Source organism: Podarcis muralis, chromosome 18, assembly GCF_964188315.1.
Source record: "Podarcis muralis chromosome 18, rPodMur119.hap1.1, whole genome shotgun sequence".
Taxonomy (NCBI): domain Eukaryota; kingdom Metazoa; phylum Chordata; class Lepidosauria; order Squamata; family Lacertidae; genus Podarcis; species Podarcis muralis.
Genome location: NC_135672.1, coordinates 7,253,338 through 7,271,109, shown reverse-complemented (window position 1 = coordinate 7,271,109; position 17,772 = coordinate 7,253,338). Strand labels below are relative to the sequence as shown.

The 17,772-nt window shown below is 44.6% G+C and overlaps 1 long non-coding RNA gene across 1 annotated transcript; it reads right to left on the bottom strand.

Moving 5' to 3' along the window:
• Window positions 1–14,164: 14,164 nt before the first annotated feature.
• On the bottom strand, window positions 14,165–16,513 carry LOC144326077 (uncharacterized). The gene is made up of 3 exons (XR_013391227.1): window positions 16,404–16,513; window positions 14,539–14,830; window positions 14,165–14,254 (listed from the first exon to the last, which is right to left on the bottom strand). It is a non-coding gene; the product is annotated as an uncharacterized LOC144326077 (long non-coding RNA).
• Window positions 16,514–17,772: the final 1,259 nt, after the last annotated feature.

Below are 17,772 nucleotides of genomic sequence, written 5' to 3'. Positions count from 1 at the left end.
CCTCGCGCATGCGCACGCGGGCGGCGGACCCAGAGGGAGCGGCTAAAACTACATCTCCCGTCAGCCCCTTCGGGCAGGGACAATGCCATGGGGAGATGTTGTTGTTTAGTCGTTTAGTCGTGACCCCCTGGACCAGAGCACGCCAGGCCCTCCTGTCTTCCACTGCCTCCCGCAGTTGGGTCAAACTCATGCTGGTAGCTTCGAGAACACTGTCCCACCATCTCGTCCTCCGTCGTCCCCTTCTCCTTGTGCCCTCCATCTTTCCCAACATCAGGGTCTTTTCCAGGGAGTCTTCTCTTCTCATGAGGTGGCCAAAGTCTTGGAGCCTCAGCTTCAGGATCTGTCCTTCCAGTGAGCACTCAGGGCTGATTTCCTTCAGAATGGATGCGTTTGATCTTCTTGCAGTCCATGGGACTCTCAAGAGTCTCCTCCAGCACCAGAATTCAAAAGCATCAATTCTTCGGTGATCAGCCTTCTTTATGGTCCAGCTCTCACTTCCATACATCACTACTGGGAAAACCACGGCTTTAACTATACGGACCTTTGTTGGCAAGGTGATGTCTTTGCTTTTTAAGATGCTGTCTAGGTTTGTCACTGCTTTTCTCCCAAGAAGCTGCTGTTGTTGTTTAGTTGTTTAGTCATGTCCGACTCTTTGTGACCCCCTGGACCAGAGCACGCCAGGCACTCCTGTCTTCCACTGCCTCCCACAGTTTGGCCAAACTCATGCTGGTAGCTTCAAGAACACTGTCCCACCATCTCGTCCTCTGTCATCCCCTTCTCCTTGTGCCCTCCATCTTTCCCAACATCAGGGTCTTTTCCAGGGAGTCTTCTCTTCTCATGAGGTGGCCAAAGTCTTGGAGCCTCAGCTTCAGGATCTGTCCTTCCAGTCAGCACTCAGGGCCAGTGGCGTAGCGTGGGGGGTGCAGGGGGGGCCGGCCGCACCGGGCGCAACACCTGGGGGGGGGTGCTCGCCGCCTCCGGAGTCGCCGAAGAGCCTCGGGTGCAGGCTGTAGCAGAGCCCCATGTCTCGCGGAACCGACGAGCTGGCAGCGGCTCTCAGCGCTCGCCGCGGTCCCCGCGCATCAGGGCCGCGGAGGGCGCGCCAGGCAGCCCCTCCTCACAGCCCCGCCGCTGCAGCTGCTGTTGCAGCTGCTGGGCCATATTGCATTTTCCTCGCCTCTCTGCCCTCCTCCGGGCAAGCGGCGTCGTTTGGGTGGCAGCGCCAGCGGCAACTCGCCTCAGATCACCTGACACGGACCCGCCGCCGCCGCCGTGGCTACCTTACCGTAAATACCCCGGCCCAGGCAGCAGCAAGAAGAAGCTGGCAGCGGCGGCTGGTTAGGGGTTAGGGGGCGCAAATTACTTGCCTTGCCCCGGGTGCTGACAACCCACGCTACGCCACTGCTCAGGGCTGATTTCCTTCAGAATGGAGAGGTTTGATCTTCTTGCAGTCCATGGGACTCTCAAGAGTCTCCTTCAGCACCAGAATTCAAAAGCATCCATTCTTCGGCGATCAGCCTTCTTGATGGTCCAGCTCTCACTTCCATAACTTTTATATGCCTGTTGCCTTTGTCCATGGAGTTTTCTTGGCAGGGAAACTGGAGTGGCTTGCCGGTTCCTCCTCCAGGTGGATCACGTTTGGTCAAAACTCTCCACTATGACCTGTCCATCTTGGGTTCCCTGCTCGGCATAGCTCAGAGCTTCTCTGAGTTCTTCAAGCCCTCTTCGCCACGGCAAGGCAGTGATCCATCAAGGGGCAGTGATCCATGAAGGGGACAGTGATCCATGAAGGGGACAGTGATCCATGATGGGAAGATGGCAGTTGGCAATTGAGCCGCTTCCGGGTTCGTTTGCACGTGCTGTCGGATATTTGTTTTAGCATTCCATTTATTGATTGATTTATTTTATTTTATTTTATTGCATGTATAGATTTGATTGATCGATTATTGCGTATATATATATATATATATATATATATTCCCTCCCCATCTTTCTTTTTCCTTTCTCCTCCTGTGATGAGGCTGCATTTTAATGGTTTTAATGTTGTAATGTTGTATTTTAATCTTGTTTTTAAGTTGTATTCATTCAACTCGTTTTTATTATTGGTTGTTAGCTGCCCTGAGCCTGGCCTTGGCTGGGGAGGGCGGGGTATAAATAAAATATTATTATTATTTATTTAATTTATTTCACTAATTATTGCATTTATAACCCTACTTTTCCTGCAAGGAGTTCACGGTGGGTTGGATCAGGCATAGGCAGACTCCAGCCCTCCAGACGTTTGGGACTACAATTCCCATCATCCCTGACTGCTGGTCCTGTTAGCTAGGGATGATGGGAATTGTAGTCCGAAACATCTGGAGGGCCAGGGTTTGCTTATGCCTGGCGTGGATGGTTTATCTGCAAGCAGGTGAAGGAAAAGTGCAACCGGATGGTCGTCCCGCAGGTTTTGGGTTTTTCTTTTTCTTTTTTTATAATAATATTTATTAGTTTTCCAACAAATTGAACACAACACTACAAAAAAACCAAAAAAGAAAAAACATACAATAATGCAATACAATACAAAAAGAAAAAAAAGATACAACTAACAAAACAAAACAAAAACCATTTAAAACACAGTCCAATTTCAATATTTTGTCCTTCTTTCCCTAATTTCCACGACCTCCTCACACCTCCCTTTTTGTATTCCGCTTCTATTAATTGTTTCAGCAATTCCTTTCCATCTTCCTCTATTTTCTACCCTATAATTGTCTTAACACATTCTAACTTATTTTTCCCTTTAATGCTCTAATAATCTATTTATACTTAATTCCTTATAACATTTCTACTAAAGCCATATAACTTCATTCCAACATTTTTCTAACATTCATTAATTTTACAGTATTTCTGTAAATAGTCTTTAAACTTTTTCCAGTCTTCTTCCACCAACTCTTCTCCCTGGTCTCGGATTCTGCCAGTCATTTCCGCCAATTCCATGTAGTCCATCAACTTCATCTGGTCGGCCAATTGGTGTTAAAGAAGGATAGAACTTTTTTATGTATGCAACAACAGCAGCAAGAATACTCATCGCGAAATATTGGAAGACACAAGATTTACCCACCAGGGAAGGATGGCAGGTTTTCGGTTTTTCTTTGCGTGTGTGGGGAGTGTTGACACAGAAGTAGATCACTGTCACGGCATTCCGAAATGGAACCAGGGGGAAATATTGTTTTGTTTATTGGGTGTTGCATTCAACTTCAGACCCACTCAGAACCAGACTGACTGAAAGGAATGGACATGACTGGACTTAAATGCCACTGGTTTCAGTTAGTCCACTCCGGGACTGATTGAGTGAAAAAAAAACACAATGGAATAATCTTATGATCAAAGCCGCCTCTGTTTTTGTACTCAAGATCACTCTACCTGTTAAGTTAACCATTGTTTCCAACACAATAGCTGTATTATGATGTGAATTTCATAGGAAAAAATACAATCTGACAGGAACAAAAGCAGTAAAAAAATAAAATACACACCCCAGAATACTTGGCTGAAGGTTACAAACCAGTCTCTGAAGCCCTGTAAATGATTACAAGAAATTCAGATTACGTTTATATGTCAAATAGGAGTGGCAGGTCCCAGTGAAACATGGCTTAATTGGTGGTATTCACAATCTTTCTTTTGTATTCTCTTTGTGGCAGGTCAGTTCCGTTGCAACATCTTAATTCATTGTGTAGTCTCTTGAGAATGTATTTTATGTGAGGAACCCTTTAAATTAGACTTAGACTTGGTACACCCCCCCCTTTTTGTCATATTTTTTTCTTGTTGTTTAGCCGTTTAGTTGTGTCTGACTCTTCGTGACCCCCTGGACCAGAGCACGCCAGGCACTCCTGTCTTCCGCTGCCTCCCACAGTTGGGTCAAATTCATCCTCTGTCATCTCCTTCTCCTTGTGCCCTCCATCTTTCCCAACATCAGGGTCTTTTCCAGGGAGTCTTCTCTTCTCATGAGATGGCCAAAGTATTGGAGCCTCAGTATCAGGATCTGTCCTTCCAGTGAGCACTCAGGGCTGATTTCCTTCAGAATGGAGAGGTTTGATCTTCTTGCAGTCCATGGGACTCTCAAGAGTCTCCTCCAGCACCAGAATTCAAAAGCATCCATTCTTCGGCCATCTGCCTTCTTTATGGTCCAGCTCTCACTTCCATACATCACTACTGGGAAAGCCATAGCTTTTACTATACGGACCTTTGTCGGCAAGGTGATGTCTCTGCTTTTTAAGATGCTGTCTAGGTTTGTCATTGCTTTTCTGCTAAGAAGCAGGCGTCTCTTAATTTCGTGACTGCTGTCACCATCTGCAGTGATCATGGAGCCCAAGAAGGTAAAATCTCTCACTGCCTCCATTTCTTCCCCTTCTATTTGCCAGGAGGTGATGGGACCAGTGGCCATGATCTTCGTTTTTTTGATTTCGAGCTTCAGACCAATAGCTTAGGGGGCTTAAAGTCTGTGACTCTGGCCCCTCCCCATTTTAAAGGCCCCTTCCAGCTGAGGGGAGGGGGCGACTTGCTTCCTGGCCTCCCCTCCCCTCTGGGTTGAAATTGGTGGGGGCCCCGATGCCCTTGCTGATCCATTGGGGGGCTTATAAATGTGACCCTCCCCCCATTCTGAAATCAGGGAGGTTGTAAGCGGAGAAAAGAACGGAGGACGGACCCTGAATTTTGATCCTATGTTTTGTTCGCCGACTCTTTGCACGTGTTGCAGGCATGCACGTCTGGAGATCAAGGCCGGGCAGCGTAGCGTGCAGCGATCCCCTTCGTTTCCCCCTTTCCCCCATTCATAAAGTGCTTGACCAATCAACAAGCGCCCTTCCTGACAGCGCCCTCTTTCCTTTGGCGATCAGACGCGCGGGATCAGGAGAGGTTGCGAAACATCGCCCTCTAGCGACGACTGCGCTGGTACTGCAGTTGCCAAAGCAGGGAAGGGCGAAGAAGCCATTGACACAAACGGGCTGCATTTGAGCGACTCTCGATGTAGTAGGAATCTTTAGGAATGCACAATAAATCATTCCAGTGACGGGTTTTGATCCTGCCAAGGCTGCTTTATTCAGGGAAAAGGTGGCCATCCGAGGAGGGGCTTGGGGCCGAGCCTGTTGTTGTTGAGTCGTTTAGTCGTGTCCGCCTCTTCGTGACCCCCTGGACCAGAGCACGCCAGGCCCTCCTGTCCTCCACTGCCTCCCGCAGTTTGGTCAAACTCATGCTGGTAGCTTCGAGAACACTGTCCAACCATCTCGTCCTCTTCCGTCCCCTTCTCCTTGTGCCCTCCATCTTTCCCAACACCAGGGTCTTTTCCAGGGAGTCTTCTCTTCTCATGAGGTGGCCAAAGTCTTGGAGCCTCAGCTTCAGGATCTGTCCTTCCAGTGAGCACTCAGGGCTGATTTCCTTCAGAATGGATACATTTGATCTTCTTGCAGTCCATGGGACTCTCAAGAGTCTCCTCCAGCACCAGAATTCAAAAGCATCCATTCTTCGGCGATCAGCCTTCTTTATGGTCCAGCTCTCACTTCCATACATCACTACTGGGAAAACCATAGCTTTAACTAGACGGACCTTTGTTGGCAAGGTGATGTCTCTGCTTTTTAAGATGCTGTCCAGGTTTGCCATCGCCTTTCTCCCAAGGAGCAGGCGTCTTTTAATTTCGTGGCTGCTGTCACCATCTGCAGTGATCATGGAGCCCAAGAAAGTAAAATCTCTCACTGCCTCCATTTCTTCCCCTTCTATTTGCCAGGAGGTGATGGGACCAGTGGCCATGATCTTCGTTTTTTTGATGTTGGCCTGGCATTGCCCTAATCTCTGAAGCTTATGGTCACGTCCCCACCTGCCCTATTGCATAAGGGTCAAGCCCTCCACCCTGACTTTGGAGGGTCGGACACAAACCCATCCAGGAAACCATGTCCTCCCGGTCTCAGTGTACAGTGGTACCTCAGGTTACATATGCTTCAGGTTACAGATGCTTCAGGTTACAGACTCCGCTAACCCAGAAATAGTGCTTCAGGTTAAGAACTTTGCTTTAGGATAAGAACAGAAATCGGGCTCCGGCGGCAGCAGGAGGCCCCATGAGCTAAAGTGGTGCTTCAGGTTAAGAACAGACTCAGATTAAGAACGGACCTCTGGAACGAATTAAGTACTTAACCCGAGGTACCACTGTATTATTATTATTATTATTAATTTCATATATATATGTGTGTGTGTGTATACACACACACACACACACACACAGTGGTACCTCAGGTTACATATGCTTCAGGTTAGAGACTCTGCTAACCCAGAAATAGTGCTTCAGGTTAAGAACTTTGCTTCAGGATGAGAACAGAAATCGGGCTCCGGCGGCGCGGCGGCAGCGGGAGGCCCCATGAGCTAAAGTGGTGCTTCAGGTTAAGAACAGACTCAGGTTAAGAACAGACCTCCGGAACGAATTAAGTACTTAACCTGAGGTACCACTGTATTGGAATGCCGAGAAAGACAAAGAGGGTGGGGTACTTGACCTGGTCTGGAGGGTCTGAGATGACAGGTAATTCCTTTTGTCTTACATTTTTGATTGACACGGCATCAGTTTTCACCCCAATGCCACACCTGTTCTGTGACATGTTCATGGCATGTGTGTGATGCTTCCAACAAGGTGTTGGGGGTAACCTGGAGAAACTTTTAAAAAGGCGGAGCCCCCTTTGATCGGGGCTTCTCTCTGCATCTTCTATGTTTTATTCGGGAGTCATTGTTATCAGAAAGTTTTTCTTGATGTTGGTTTGTAATCTCCTTTCTTGTAACTTTACAATAATGTTCTGAATTTATATGCATGCAGTGCTACCTCGGGTTACAGACGCTTCAGGTTACAGACTCCTCTAACCCAGAAATAGGACCTCGGGTTAAGAACTTTGCTTCAGGATGAGAACAGAAATTGTGCAGCAGCAGTGGGAGGCCCCATTAGCTAAAGTGGTGCTTCAGGTTAAGAACAGTTTCAGGTTAAGAACGGACCCCCAGAACGAATCAAGTACAGTGGTACCTCGGGTTAAGTATTTAATTCGTTCCGGAGGTCCATACTTAACCTGAAACTGTTCTTAACCTGAAGCACCACTTTAGCCTATGGGACCTCCTGCTGCCGCCGCGCCGCCGGAGCACGATTTCTGTTCTCACCCTGAAGCAAAGTTCTTAACCTGAAGCACTATTTCTGGGTTAGCAGAGTCTGTAACCTGAAGCGTATGTAACCTGAAGCGTATGTAAGGTACCATTGTATATATAAACCAATAGCAAGAGATTCAGATGACGTTAAAGAATGAGTTTATCAATCAGGTACCAATCAGAACAAAGTGAATGCTCAGAAATAACGTCTCAACTACGAAAAGAAGAATGGTTGGTGTAAACCCGACACCAAGTTAATAATTGCATTTCAGTGGGTCTGCTTTAGGTTTCATTCCAATCAAGGTGAAGAGATAATAATAATAATAATAATAATAATAATAATAATAATAATAATGGTTTCCCTGGCCACTCTGGGCGACTCCTAACAGAATATTAAAAGCACTATAAAAATCACAGCCACAACATGCATTTAAAGCATTTTGGGAGCTCTAAATTGCAAGTAAAACAAGTGGTGGGTGGCCAACGCCATTTTGGCGACAGTTGTCCAGGGAGCTGGAGCCGTGGGACGTTGGGAAAACATGGAAGCCGTTCTAGGTGCCTCCAAGGGAATGAGGAAAAGGACGAGGTCTCTTCGCGACTTCCTTGGTTATGTGGGTTTATTAGTATAATAATTGGTTATTATCAGTTTATTAGCAGGCCAGGAGGAAGGTTGCGCAGGGCAGCCTGGGAAGGGTGAGGGAAAGGCTGTGAGGAAAAGCCTTCTCTCTTTCTCCATCGCTCTGCCCCTCCATCAAGTTTAAATGCAAGAATAAGAGAAAAATAAAATGATAAGAAACAGGATCCTTGTTTGTGAGAAGAAGGGGCAGCAAAGCATGCTGGGAAGAAGGACGTGAGGGAAATGAAATGAAACCTAATAAAGGCTAATTTATCAATGAAGCTAATGTGATGATTACTAAAATTGACAATTTGGGACAAAATTTGACTGATTTGGGACAAAAAGTGAATACTTATACAGAAACTGCTCAGGAACTGATTCAGGAATCTGTTTTGACATGGCAAGCTGTGGAGAAGATAAAGGAGGAGGTTGTTGTTGAACCTCAAGCAATTCAAGTGGAGAGAGTCTCAGCCTTGCAGAGGCAATCTGATGAACATAAGCTGTTGTCTTTTATGATCGAATCTAGAGAAAGCCAGATTTGGAGAGATGGAGTCCCACTTGGATTGGAGAAGGAAAGTTGGATAGATCCCCTTATGCAGGGATGTTCTGGCTTTTGGGACCTGGTTTTGGGCCAGGGGGAGATTGGAGTTGTGGGGGCCTCTAACTTTGGAGGGATTTTGAAACATGCTCTGAAATATCTTTGGGATATTAGTTCTGACTATGGAGAATGGGCTGACCTGTGGAGAAGGAATAAAGACATTGCTAGGTTGGAGTTTCCCCGAGATCTACTCCTCAGTGCCAAAGGAAGGAAATTAAGAATAAGATCAGCAGAAGACAAAGTAAATTGCAGGTATAAATATGAAGAAGATCTGCAGAAGGGACATGGAAAAGAGTTAAGAGCCTCGGACAGAAGATCACCAGGTTGATGGACTATATGGAATTGATAGAAAGGACTGACAGAATCCGAGACCAGGGGGAAGAGACGGTGGATGAAGATTGGAAGAAAGTTTAAAAATTTATCCAGAGAAATATTGTAAAATTAATGAGTGTTAGAAAAATGTTGGAATGAAATTATATGGCTTTAGTAGGAATGTTATAAGGAGTTAAGTGTAAATAAGTTTTAGGGTTTTTTTATGGTAAGATAAGGTTAAAATAAATTAAGACAATTAAATGACAGAAAATAGTGAAAAATGGAAAGGATTTGCTGAAATAATTAATAACTAGAATACAAAAAAGGGAGGTGTGAGGAGGTCGATGAAACAAGTTAATGAAAGATAAAGATATGGAAAAATTGGATGTGTTTTTAATTGTTTTTGCTTTTGTTTTTGTTTTAATGTATTGTGTTTTCTGTTCTTTCTTTTTTTTTCATATATGTACCGTAATGTATTGATTTGTATTGTTCACTTTTTCTCTTTTCTTTTTTCCCTACTTTTTTCCTGTAATCTTAAACTTTTAATAAATATCATTAAAAAAAAACACAAATTAATATTTCATTATGATTAATATTAGTAATAATAATGAAATAAGTCAAGCCAGAGGCTCCTCCCAGCTTTGCCTTGCCTAGTGGGCGTGACCACTCTCCACTACACCCCGCCCCACCTCTCCCCGCTTTCCACTGCTGCCTTTCGTGACCCATTGCCTTCCCCAGCTCTACTCTCCCCACCTCCTTTCACAATGACTCGCCCAGATTGGCGTAGGCGGCCTGCCACTCTCGTGAGCGCCGGAGTCCCCTCTCCCCTCTCTTCCCGGCTGCCTCGCCCGCCCCTAACCCTATTCCTTACCTTGGTCAACGCAATAAAATTCATTGTACTCCAGTCAAGGCTTGGCTAAGGTCCGTTGCTACTCTCTGGAACAGGGAGCAGAGCTTACACAATACAGAAATTAAACCAACAGACTATGGAAGATGTCTTAAATGAATTTCTCAATTTATTGATATACAAAGCTTAGGAAAACAAAATGATGTGAAGTGAGCTTATGAATGATAGCGCATAAATGCGGGAAATAGAGCATAGAAAATTGAATACATAGAACTGGCATAACCAAACAGTATTGTTGAATATTACAATTGATATGGTTAATAGGTAGTCATGACAAAACAAACAGACTCAAAAACCTAACTCCTCTCCCTCCAGCCTATCTTGTTGTGAGATAAATATAAGTTCCCAAAACACAATTTTTTAAAAAGATAATAGTTTACAAACTAAGGGCAGTAGACCAGGACTCATTGTAGTTCTTGGCAAAGCAAGGTAGCAAAACATTTCCTCCCATCTTACTGTTCATGTCAACAGGACTACACAAAACCAGGGCTAAGAATGAACACAATCTCTTTCAGAGGTGGAGAAGGAGCAACATGGATGAGTAGCTGTGTTTCCTTTATGCACTTCTAGACATCATGAACATGGGCTATTTTAAGAATCAGATGTCCCCTTAATTTCTGGTTGTCAGGTGCTCCTTTGTGTTCAGATCAGGCCTCAGCACAATAATGTAGCACTTGGGAAGGAAGATGCAGCCCAGAAGCCCAGCACTGGAGGCCAACATAGAGAAGATCTGCACGGCCACCATGTACTTGCCCTTGGTGCTCAGGTAGGTGGGCACAAAAGACACCCAAACACTGCAGAAGACCAGCATGCTGAAGGTGATCAGCTTGGCTTCGTTGAAGGAGCCAGGCAGCTTCCTGGCTAGGAAAGCCACCGTGAAGCAGGTGGCAGCCAAGAAGCCCAGGTAGCCGAGGGCAACATAAAACATGGCCACAGACCCTTCGTTGCATTGCAGGATGATCTCTTCCACCTGGGAATGCATGTCGGGCTCTGGGAATGGGGGAGAAGAGCCCAGCCATATGGTGCAGATGAGAACTTGCCCCCCAGAACAGGAGATGACAATGGAGTTGGCCAGACTCTTGCCCAGCCATCTCCTCACCCTGTTCCCGGGCTTTGTGGACAGGAAGGCCAGCACCACCGTGATGGTCTTTGCCAAGACAGAAGAAACAGCAACAGAGAAGATGATGCTGAAGGCCGTTTGTCGGAGAAGGCAGGTCTCTTTCCTTGGGCGCCCGATGAAGAGGAAGGGGGACAGAAAGGAAAGCAGGAGGGAGACGAGCAGGATGTAGGAGAGGTCCCGGTTGTTGGCTTTGACTATGGGAGTTTCCTTGTATTTAATGAAGATTCCCAACACAATGCCTGCTGTTATAGATAAGAAAAGGGCAATGGAAGCCAAAACAATTCCCAAATATTCTTCATAAGCCAGGAAGATGATAATCTTGGGGACACAATGATCTCTGTCCTTGTTTGAATGGTGATCTTCTGAGCATTTGGTGCAATGTTCTGCATCTGGGGAAGAGAAGAAGAGTAGCTGCAGCATCACTTACATCCCTAATGATCTATGCTCTATTACGTTTTGAGGAACTCTATTATGTTTTGAAGAAATCCTAGAGATTTCTTCCTTATGATCTTTCCTTTCAACTCTCTTCCAGGATGTAATGAAGGCGATTAATCCTAAAGAAGTTGAGGAAGGAGCTCCATTCCACAATGTCAGCAGAAATCTCACAAAAAGTGGGTGAGACTGGATTACTGCCCTGTGTTTACTCTCTCCAGAAATTGCTTCCCCCTTGGAGTCACCCACCTTCCTGGGCGGAGAAGGCCCCTTCCGCACACCGAGCACAAGCATAGCAGCAAACGAGATTTCCTTCTAGAACCACCTTGGCATATCCAGGTCGACATCTTTCTGTACACCTGGAACGAGGCACGGCCTAACCAGAAAGACAAGAAGGTGCAAGAAAGAGGAACAGTTAGGAGTATTTGTGGGTATGTAATTCACTCATAGAGTGAGTTCAAACAGATCTCTGGACTGCAGCCTTTGACCCCTCATCAGGGTCCTTTCAACTCCCCACTGACAATTAGAGTGACCAGAATATCATGTTCTTCATAATTCGTTCAGGACAACTGAGGTTTGCACCACAGAACTCTGATTCCTCTTCTCCATTTACCTGCTTCCCTGCTTAAAAAATCTTCAAAGAAAATGGCAATGGAGTCTGAAATGTGATTTCCCCAAATTTCAGGATCTCTCAACCGCTAATTAAGACACATTTAATATGACTTTTCCAAATATTGGTTTCCCTCACTCTGTTCTTGAAGCATGCAAGGTTTCCTCTTGTCCCTGATCTATTTCCCTAGTTATTTCTAGTTCATATGCCATTCCTTAACATTAACCTTACATTACAATAGTTTTTTTTTAAAAAAAGACTTCTCATCCTTCACCAACAGCTGTGCACTTCTCAATTCCTGCACGTACAATAGTTTAACATTTGCAACATCTACAAGTGAGCTTACTCCACAAATTAAAAAATCCACAATAAATTAGTAATTATAATTTCTAAAATAAATTACTTTCCATCCTTTTGCATGTATAAAAACCCAATAGTTCACTTTTACTAGGTATTTTCCCTTTTCCCTAGGTGTTTTCCCTTTTCTTCTTATCTACGTAGTCCATTCGGTTAAAGATTCTGTCCAGAATTCTTAAATTCTCAGTCTGGCTTGGAAATAGATGGTGTCTTCTCTGAGGACCTCTGGTCCCTACCCTTTCTTTGAGCACCCCAAATTTACCTCCTATCTCAGCTGCTGTTGAAAGAAGGAGTGGCGGTTGCAGCTGTTATTGGACGGTCAAGACATCATTGATCAACCCGATATAGCCATTTTGCAGCAGTTGTTCAAGGAAAAACATATTCAGGATCTCCTAGCCTCCCCTCTCTGTGATTCCCCTTACCTTGTTGAATTTCTTGGGCCACTCAATGGCTTCTGGGTTAATGGTGAACTTTATGCCAGCAGACGTCTCTCTCCTTATATTCCCAATTTTCACAATGTCATGAGACTTATTGGGAAACATCACCCAGTTCACAATATCAAAGTCCGCTGGCAGCTCCCAGTTCTCATCCAAGCACAACCTGCCTCTGGAAGTATTCAGACACCGGATTTCTCTTAAGAAAGGGTGAAGCTGGAATGACAGGGGAAAGCACCAGCACTGAGAAAGCTGGAAGCCAAGATGGATATCTCAGTCCTACTCACTTCAACCTCTTCTGATTTAGGGCTGCGTGTATCTCATGTAGACTGGAATTCCTATTCAGCCATTTCTATTACTACAGAACCTGCAACTGCTCCAATTTTCCAGGGATGTCCCTGAATTAGAGACAGTTTTTCATTTGATCCTGGAATTTCCCACTTTTCCCTAGAATGTCCCTATGTTCGTTTGAGAAATGTTGGCGGATGTGGAGTTATCCAACCTACAAGCTGTCCAATCCTATATCGGGAATTTTTAAATGTTTAATATTTTAGTATGAATTTCTTTATTTTGGGAGCTGCCCAGAGTGCTGAGGCAACTGAAGAAGATGTATAAACAGTGCTATTATTCTAGAAAAGAAGGTGCCAGAACTCACCATGAACACCTCCCTCTGAGAATGGCAATGGCACCCACCTGAGAGGTGTCAAAACTGAGTTCCAGCGAGTTCCCCTCTGAAAAAAAGCCCTGGGTATAAGCAGTAAGATTATCATTATGGAATGGGCCGTCTCTATTTTCAACAGAGAAATGTTGGGCGGTATGCTACTATTACTAATACTAATAGTAACTATGATATTTTGCAGGTCTATCCCCAGTGAAGGTAAGCATCTGTGTGGACTGCAGTTTGCAAAAAGGGGAAGGAAATACCTGCCACGGTTGTAGCCTTTGGGGTCCCCATTGCTCTCCTTCCTCCACCCTCAGCCTCCTCTGGGATCTCGATGAAAGCGAAGCATGCAAGGCCTGAGCCACAGCCTGAACATTGATGTAATTGCCATAGCTGTCAAAAGACAGGGTTTTCTCACGCTCCTCTTGGGGCAATAGCTGCAGTTTCTCCTCCTCTCTGCATCTTATCCTTCCTTTCACGGACAACTGATGTGTTGAATATGAACACTGAAATGCTTGATTCAAATAATCCAGAAGATTGGTCTGCGATTTGTCACCTTTGCTGGTCCTTATTCTGGTCTGAATTGCAAAGGACAGAGAACCATGGAGGTGCTGGAAGCAATCTGGAGGGAAGTAAATGCCAGCTCTGATTTCTAGCAAAGCTGTTGTGATCCAGACTTTCGCCCCTATTTCCTTCTCATAGATATCGTGTATTGCCATGAGTAATATGATAACCAGTGCATTGGTTATATAGGAAACAAAGACCCCAACTTGTCTCCATAGGAAAAAAGGTTCCCCAGGCCTGATAAATTGACCTGGATCATTTTCTGGTACTCTTTTTGATAAAGCAATGCAGATCCCTTTGCTGAGCAGCAGAGGTTTCACAGCGCTCTCAAATCTTTCTCCACTGTCATTGTCTGGAGTGCAGAGGCCAATCCACGTCCATCCAAAATGCAGGAGCAATTCAACAATCCCCTGGTACTGACTTTCCTCTTTGGGAGTCATCCGGTAGACAAAAGGGAACAGGGTTTTACCTTCGAGAACCTGGGCAGTGAAGCCATAACTGATCTAGCAAGGAAAGCAAAAGATCAGCAATTTATTTTACTTTCAGCATAACATATATTTACTTATCTGAAATGCCTGATATCTATCTAAATCTCTGCTGGCTGAGGCTGATGGGAGTTTTAGTCGGAAACATCTGGAGGTGTCAAGTTGGTGAAGGCTCAGTTTTGAATAAGGGATGTTGGATCCGTAGCTCAGGATTTTCCCATTTTAAAAAAATCCCTGCTTGTGGAAAGTAGAATTTCATGCAGTTGAAATTCTCTGTGCTTCCATGCTCTCCCACTACTTACCTGTGGGATTTTGTAGATGCCTGACAAGGCTGAAATCACTCTTGAGATGACAGTATTGCCTCCTTCAAGAACAGCCAGCAGGTGATTCTGTTCTCCACAGTGATAATTGGGAATATTGCATCCACTGCCTGCAAGCAGCTCTAGCATGGCGTCTGAAGTCATCCTTGCATCGAAATGGTTCTCATAGATGTTATAGCCCAGGGTGATGTTGGGTAAGAGCCTGAGATCCTGGTTGATCTCTTGGGTGGTGAGCAGGAAAGACAACACGTGCCAGAAGTACCTAGTTGCCTCCCTGCAATAAATGAATTCTTTAAAAAGAGTGAATCTGATATTCATATTAATGTGAGGGAGGAAACATTATATGATCTACAAAGATTAGTATTTATTTATCCTTTTACATTAATATCAAACCTTTTCCTGTCTAGCATAGAACAAAAATTTGGAGATCTCTGCTCCATGACCGGAGCTTTGATGCAAACAGCACACAGAGCTGTTCAACAGTGGAACAGACTCCCTCTGAAGGTGACCATGTGTCATGGATGCTTCAGGTGAGATTCCTCCGGGTCCCTTCCATCTCTACAACTCTATGATTCTATTCTACTATGGTTTTATGAGTAAGAAATGAAGGCGCCCCTCAAAATGTGTGATATACTGGGAAGTTGCTGCAAAGGCTGCTTTTCCTGCAGTAGTCTTTGGCTTCTTTCAAGGGGCTGGACTATAGGTAGATAAGAGACAATTTTATTGAAGGAGGGGAAGCACCAAATACCTCAGTTCCCTTTTAGTTACAAATGAGGTCTAGTGGCTTTCAGGTTTGAGTGTGTGGTAAAACCTATAATTTTGTACATGTTTTTCATCAGTGACTCCACCAATGAGGACACCCCCTGGTCTGTATTATTTTATATAATCATTTTATTTGAAGCATATCATTCCTGCTCTTCTCCCATAAAAATCTACCCATTTTCAAGAGAGATTTTTTCATTCTGAACTGTAGGTGTCCTGTTGTGTTGTATAAAGAGAACTGTGATCCAAATAGAATAAACATAAAATAATGAATCTCAGTTGCTTGGAAATTGCTTGAGTTTCATGCCTCCCTCTGGTTTAGGAAACAGGTACCTACTGTGTCAACTGTTGCAGTAGTTAGAAATGAGACCAGTTGTGTGTGTATGAAGAAAAGGAATAATTCCTTTTCACATTTTAGACTCCACTAACAAGGAAGTCTTCTGACTCATATTATTTTATTTATCATTTTAATTAAAGCACATATTTCCTGCTCTTCAGCCACCAAACGTTAATCTGTAGGATTTAAAAAATCCATTTTTAAAACTATAGCATTCTTTAACGACAGTTTGTTGATGGTCATTTATAATATTATATCAGTATAAGGATATAATAGAAGAATGCAAGAATGCCAATGAATCTGGTCAGGATTCAAAAGTTTGCACTGAATTTCCCCACCTGCAGGAAGCCATGAAACTCAGGCAATTTCCAGAGCTCAAAGGTTGAATTGCCTGAGTTTCATGGCATCCTGCAGGTGGGGAAATTCAGTGCATCCTTTGGACTCCTGACCAGATTGATTGGCATCCTTGCAATCTACTAAAAGCAACACAGAATCAAAGGTAGGAGAGTGTTTCACTAAGGAAGACCCAGGGAACAAGGAAATGGGAGAGGTTTGGGTGGAATCTTTTAGTGGACCCCCAGCTCCCATCAGCCCAGCCAGCAAGACCAATAGTCAGGGCAGGGTAGACCTGCAACATGAGGACAGCCTTGGCTCCCCAGCCCTGAGAAAGGGGCTCTTTCCTTGATAAATAGGAACCATTACAAGGACTGGAGGACCATGAAACCCACCCACATATGATTTTACATACCCCTCATTCCTGGCCAAGGGTGTCTGAGAAAAGACATATGGAGTTTCCTTATATGAGCGTGTTGGAGATATGATCCCACTGATGAGAAAGTGTCCAGGCCGGTAGTAATTGCGAGCATCCGTTTGATCCCTGACCAGATTCAAGGGGCATTTTGCCTTGTGGTTCCCGCAGACTCCAAAGGGCATCATGAGCAGCAGGAGCTGCAACAGAAGGAGCAGGGATCTCATTCTGTCTCTGCCTCCTCCTCCTCTTATCTGCCTAGGAGGCAAAGCAGAAGAACCCAAAGACTCTTGCAAGGCCAGACTGGGTGGGCTTTCCCAATCTGGGTGGTTTTCATCTATATCTTCTGAGCTATGAAGCACAAGGCAGGCACACCCCTCTATCGCCAGCTCTGCATCTTGACTCAGTCTGTCTTCAGCACAGGAAATATTCTCTGCACCAACTTTTTCTTTCCCAGACACAGCGCAATTAATATTGTCATGTTGCTTTCCGAGGCTCATGCAATCTCCAGAAATATCTCCTGAGCTTTCAGAAGATGAGATAACTATAATTTTGATTATTCCAAGTGGAATAGGTTTCATCACACAAACTTTCTGGAGTCCTGAATGGCTCAAGCGGCAGGTGCAGAGCTGGAGAAAAACAGGCTTGATTCTAGCCGATCCCTTCTGATGAAACTGATGGAATATGATGAAATGTCTAAACTCAGAGGACAAAATGATGGATTGTTTTTTTACGATCTTTATCTAATCATTAAGAAATACACAAAACAAACATATTGTTCTGTAATGAAATAAACACTTTACACAAAAAGAAAATAGAAAATAGAAAAGAGATCACTATAATTTTGATTATTCCAAGTGGAATAAGTTTCATCACAATAACTTTATGGAATCTTGACTGGCTCAAGCAGCAGGTGCAGAGCTGGAGAAAAACATGGTGCACAGAAGTCAAGGGGTGTGTTTGGAAGTTGGAAGTTTGGCCTGAACTTTGCTCCCAAGGACCAAAGAAGGAGCTGGATCCGACCATGGACTCTCCTTCCTTGGAGGTTTTGAAGCAGAGGTTGGATGGCCATCTGTTGGGATTCTTTAGCTGAGATTCCTGCATTGCAGAGGGTTGGACTAGAGGACCTTGGGGTCCCTTTCCAAGTCTCCCATTCTATGATTCATTGGGGGGTTTTAAGAAGAGGTCGGACAATCAGGGATGGACAACAGCCAGATGAAGAAGTCCTAGCGTCTTATCCCAAGCATCCAAGCCCTTTTAAAATGTAGGGTTTTTTGGGGAGGGCAGAGGCTGTTATTGGGTAGTAGTTTTTTATTTTGATTATATATATTGTGGTTTTATGTTTTGATTTTGCTCTCTGAACTGCCCT